General features: G+C 43.9%; 1 protein-coding gene across 2 annotated transcripts in view; it reads right to left on the reverse strand.

Moving 5' to 3' along the window:
• The window catches only part of MARCHF1 (membrane associated ring-CH-type finger 1), a 201,956-nt gene extending 199,122 nt beyond the window's left edge, over positions 1–2,834 (reverse strand). For both annotated transcript variants that reach the window (XM_054990186.1, XM_054990187.1), the window contains exon 1: positions 2,754–2,834. The gene's annotated coding sequence lies outside the window, so the exon portion shown is untranslated. The remainder of the gene's footprint in view (positions 1–2,753) is intronic.
• Positions 2,835–6,000: the final 3,166 nt, after the last annotated feature.

A 6,000-nucleotide genomic window follows, 5' to 3' on the forward strand; every position in this document is an offset into this window, starting at 1 on the left:
TGATCTGTCTATCCTTAACTATGCTGTTGGACAAGCTCAGGTCTAAATTGGATGTAGTCCAAAATAAAAGAATGGAGGACATGGAGCAAGAAGAAATTACCCTCATTCCTAGTTTTGCAATGAATTTAGGAGGCTTGATGTCCCAACCTCACCATCACCACCAACCCATATTAAAAAGAGTAGAGAAGTATGGCACGCTGATGATATACTAATAGCAAGTATTTCTGAGCATTCCAGAAAACAAAATTAACCTTAAAGATGTAACCAACCCATAAGTGTACACAGAAGAAACAGCTAAAGGACAAAAGATGGTGTTACTCTTCATGTCTGTTAAAATGACCCTCAGTTTAGAAAACATAAAAGTGGAAATAACCCCTAACAGTGCCATCCTTACAGTAGTCTTCAATGGACTTTGAAGGCTATAACTCTGCTCGGGAATGGTACGGTTAATAACCTAAATCCACACTTTTCTCGGAGATACTTACAAAACCCCATTTTTACAAGGTGAAGAGATAGTGGAGAAAGAGAAACAACTTTGATCCCTCTCAAAATATAGAACTATTTATTAAGTGCATAAAATAACTGGATGTTACAAAAAACTGTATGGCCTACCCAACTTACCCTTCAGAAGCAACTCACTAGGGTATGTGCCAGTCTACGCCACACATTCATAGACTAGTATCTTCTCAGAACTATAGACCTATTCATGAAGAGCTAGACAAAGCATGCATGGTCCTACTAGATGATCAAAATTATCTGTTAATAGTGTTGCACTGGGATGCAGCTTGCAAGTGAAGAAAACCAAGTACACAAATGAATAAGCAAAATTCTATGCACCAAAGGGCAAGCTTGCCATACATTTTTAAATTAATTTTTTGATTAAAATAGCTCATTTCTGTAGGGAAAACTAATTAACCTTTCTTTTTTTAAAAAAAGGTTTACATTGAAATACTGTTTCTGAACCATCTTGGGTGCTGCTACCTTTAGCCTGTCACAAAGTCCTGAAATATAACACAATGAACATGCAATTCAGGCTTCTCAAATTAAATCTGTCTCAGCACTCCATGTGACAAAACCTCCCAAGACAGAGTAGATGCAAAAATAAAAATACATAAAAGGTTTCCTATTTTACGTAATGAGCTGTTGATAAATGGCTCCCTCATCCTAATGCATTTTTATAGATACCTGTGTAAAGTATAGCTTTCATAAAGTGAGAATTATAGAGTCTTACCACTCTTCAAACATAATATCCATTTTCATATGCACAACTTCCTTCTTTGAAAAGTGCTGCTATTTTTATATGATGTTTTAATATGGAACGTTTTTAAATGATTTTAAGGTTGTTACCCGCCCTGAGTCCACTTGCAGAGAGGGCAGAATACAAATATGATATAAATAAAATAAATTAATTAATTCTTTTGTTTCACTTGAATTCACTTCAGACTTTTCTTTGTTGAGGCTTTACTTTAAACTGATACTTTACAGTCTTCAGTACTGTGTTTGACACTGGTAAACCACATGAGGAAAATACATTTGAGGATAACATCTGAGCATGTTCATAAGCTGAAAATAAGGAGGCAATAATCACTAAATTCCTATTGCAAGGCTGAAGGAGGGACTTTGCCAAGTGCTAACAAATCTACTGATATTGCACACTACTATAAACAAATTGCAGGCACATGAACAGTTGATAACTGAAAAAGGAGGTCATGTAAAAACTATGGAGGAGGAGTTATTGGAAAACAGTATTGTGCTTTGGGAAAACACAGTAAATTTTCCTTAGGTATGTATACCTTTAAAAATTTCTGTTTGTTTTCTCCCAAGACACAAATTATCCACAACTCAAAATTTGTGTGTTAAATGTTAATTAGGCACATTAACTAAGCAATCTTTTTAAAGAAGCCAAGTGGCTTCAGCGCTCAAAGGGTTAATTTCCTACACACCACCCAAAAAGCCTTTAAACAAAAAGTCATCTGCATAAATTTTACCTTTCTGAGGCAAGCCAGGTTTTCTGCTACAAAACACTTTTGAGGGCTTAAGAACAATGATGTCGACATTTATATTATTTGTGTGAATTACATAGGCATACACACAGAGGAGCCTACAAATTCCTATTCAATAGTAACAGAATAGTTTCTTTTGAATAACATTGTTCCTTCCTCTGAAAGACAATGGGATGAGAACAAAACAAGTAAATGAATTTCACATGGAAATAGAAACTAAGCAATACAGAGTGTGGCCACGTTTCAGGCAGATTACGTATCCACATTTAATGGAGCACTACTATTATTCTATTTTTTTAAATTTAAGCTAGTCCCCTTCTTTGCAATCACCCCTGAACAAAATTAGCTGTCCTCTTCTAACACGCTATCTCCAAGTACAGAAGCAGCAATGCCCATTGTCTGTCAAAGTCAGTGGCCGGTATACCTCCCTCCATAAACACCCACCCAGGCTACAGTAGGTGAGCCACAAACAGCACAGAAGATGTGCATATCCCCTTTGAGCGCCGTCCCCGGAGATTTGCACGGGTTTGATTCTCCTCGTAATACAGGGACTCGTCTTGGCATTTAAGGCATTCGCCAAAGACTGCATTTCTGCATGCGGCAACCACGCGTGCAGCTGTTCTCCCCCCGAATTCCTCCCGCTGAGCAAATCGGGACTGCCACCCCTTTTTCCGGGGGAGGGAGCGTGCTACCCCCAACCTCGCTCCCCCCGCTGTTCCGCCCAGCCCAGCCGAGCCTCCCTCCTCTTACCTCGACTCCCTTGCTCTTCTCTTTGTTTCTGCCCATCGAACTTCTCCCATTGCTGGCCGTCTCCCGCGCCGGGACTACCGAGATCTGTTGGAGAGGCATTTTGACAGGGCTGCAGGTTGCCACCGCCTGATTGGACGCCTTCGAGCGGCGCCCCCTCCGAGTAGCCCACCTGGAGAACTGCCGCGCATATCCGCGGGCCGCTACATGGCTCGAAAAGTGCGCGCCGGCGGGCGGGCGGGCGCGCGCGTGTACGACTGCGTGGCTTGAGGAAGCAGTTGAGGCAAGAGAGGGAAAGGCCCGAGCTCTCTCTCCCCCACCCACCCCCGATGTAAAATCCCACCTCCCGCCGGCGAGCCTCAACTGAGCGCGGCGGCCGAGCGAGACACTAAAACGGGGAGTTGGAAAGGCTCTCCGAGGCGAGTTCCTGCAAGTCACAACTCCGCCGCTTTGTCACCGGAGCCGCTCCCCCTTCCTCCAGAGCATTGTGGGAGACAATTCCATTTCTCGGTTACCTAATAACTGTCATGGAAACCGAAGGAAAGCGGGGCCTGGTGCGAAGAAGCCAAACAAAAAGGCGCCTCCTTTCACGGCTCCTCAGGCGCTCCCATCGCCGCCGCGGCTCCTCCGCCTCCTCTTTTTGTCTCCCAGCCGCTGCCGCTTCCTTCCCGCGGGAGCGCCAAGCGGGAGGCGGCTGCGGCCACCCTGCCCGGCGCTGGCGAGGCGAATAAGTCAGCGCGTGAGGCTGAAAGGCGGTTTAGCGTCCTCTTTGGGAGCCCAAATCTCCTCCCTCGAAAAGCGCGGCGAGCTGGCGGTGTCCTTCACGCGCTTCCCCTAATCGGCTTAGGTGGAAAGGAGTTGCTTCCAAGGGAAGAGCGGCCGTTTAAAAATAACACCCGGGGGGGGGGGGGGGAGGCGACCGGTGCAGTCCTGTGTCGAGTTACGCCGGGCTAAGACCATTAAAATCAACGGGCTTAGAGAGTGGCATAACTCTGCACAGGATTGCCCGAGGAGGGAGCAAGCGGGCCTCATAGAAACTTTAACCCGTCGCTGCTGCGTCTTCTGGAAATCTCGGCAAGAGGGAGCAAAGCATACGGATTCGGGCCGGCTCTGCGCGGGGCAAGCTGCTCTCTTATCTGTCTGGCCCTCCCCGGGCGGGATAGATGAACGAATTGTAAATAAGACTGCCCTGGCGGACTTCAGCACGGATCGTTTGAAACGCTACGAAAGAGGAGTGTATGGGAGCATATGCCAAAGATGAGGCCCTTACCGGTGAATCTTTGCAACCAGTCCCTACAAAGCTGAGAGTAGCGAACATGGCCCGGTATTAAATTTAGCCCCCTTTATCCCTCCCCCTCCGGACCTAGAAAGGGACATCCTGGTCGGACCGTCTTCAGGCACATCTGGTGTCCAAGGGATGCTTGGAAGACACGTGGTGCAGCATACTTGCTGAAGTCAAGTTGATGCTGGAGAGGAGATGGGATTCTTGAAAATCCTGTGTACTCTGACTTGATCTCCACTTTCCAACCGTATGTGGGAAAAGCAATCCTAAACAAAGACTCATCTTTTAAAATCCATGATTGCACTGCTTGTTAATATGCAGGGTGTGTGTTTCTTCCTCAAGAATTTTCTACAACTGTTGCCCCTTGTTCTTTGCAAGGAGAAAGCCTTCCACTTTGGTCCTTTATATGGGACACGAAAATGGGCTGTTGTTAATAGGAAATTGGGAGGGGAGAGTACAGCTGCCCCCCACCCATAGCTCAGATTATATTAGGTCTGCAATGGAGGAAATTACCTCTCCCCTTAAAGGATTTTCTAGCCTGAAGCCCCTGAAACTACATCTCCAAACTGCTGTTTATATTGCCTATTACCAAGGCTCTCAACAGTGGGTTGGGACACAAAAACCGGGTTGCAAGGCCAGGAGGAAGAACAGGGCAAGCTGGTTCTGAGAAGGTTGGATATACCTCAGCATAATGTGTTAAACAGCCATAATGAACTCCGATACCATTTCTTTTAAAATGTAAACAGTGCACATGGAAGGAAGCGCATGTATTATTTGGCAAAGTTTACCTGAGTCACTTTTCTTGAACAACTTATTTTGCTTGAGACTTTTAGGCTCCCTTGAATGCCCCTTGGACAGAAAGGCAGCATATACATTTTTAAAACAGAAGTATTCTTTGTTATAAATGTTCTGAGCTTGAATTAGGGAATCGGGGTAGATGGGCTGATTCAAGAGCATTGCCTGGACAATATTTGCTTGACTGTGGAACCTTTAAATAATGGATTGGCTACAACCAGCTTTTCCACTGGTGAAAAAGAGATGAAAGGAATCCTCTTTGACTACCAAAAATGGCTGTGGTGGGGATCATAAGGCCTGCATGCACAAAAAGTCATGTGGCATGGAAGCTATAGCGAGATGGAGAACTGGGTGAAAACTGGCTGGATCCAACCCACCAGAAATATTCCATCACTGTTCATTCTTATTTCTTTAATGTAATTAAAGAAGTTCATTCTTTATGCAGCTGGAACTTGAATGTTATCACATATAGCATCATCCTTTTATCTGATTTTAAAGATAAATGTATTGCCTTCACTCTCAGAACAATGCCAATAGTTATAACCCTCCATACCAGTTAGAGTTCCCAACAGGCTTAAGCACTAATCAATTTAATCCATCTATGTCTCTCATAGTGGAAGAGAAGGAGCTTAAAAGGTAAGACAAGATCCTACTCTATGCCTGACCTGCTTTCTTCTGCTCAGCACTAGGACAGCATCCGATTCAGATTAATAGAATTCCCGTTTCCTGTGTTAGTGTCTAAGGCAATGCGTACAGGTTTGGAAAAAAGTTCCACTTAGTGCAGTGTGATGTTTGCCTGAGTAAAACAAAAATAGTGCCAGGCTGCAAATAAGACGTTGATTTTTAATGAAACAAAACTATTTTATGTATTAAACAAGAAAAGTAAAGCTATTCATTCCCCTTTAGCCTTAAGTAGCAGTTTATAGAAAGGTATCGAATCTAATTTCATCAATTGGATCAGGGTTCTCCTGCTCCCTGCCCTTTTGCATGAAATAACACAGTTTTGTTCTTTGTGGTCTTTTTCTGGAAAATTCTCAGAACAGTTAACAAATATTTGTTCTCTTTAAACCAATACAAAGTATTAAAAAGTCTTAAAGTTGGTTAGTCTTAAAGGTGCTACTGGACTTTTTTCTACTTTGCAACTACAGACTAACATGACAATGCAAAGTATGG

The sequence above is a fragment of the Eublepharis macularius genome, chromosome 10 (genome assembly GCF_028583425.1).
Source record: "Eublepharis macularius isolate TG4126 chromosome 10, MPM_Emac_v1.0, whole genome shotgun sequence".
NCBI classification, from domain to species: domain Eukaryota; kingdom Metazoa; phylum Chordata; class Lepidosauria; order Squamata; family Eublepharidae; genus Eublepharis; species Eublepharis macularius.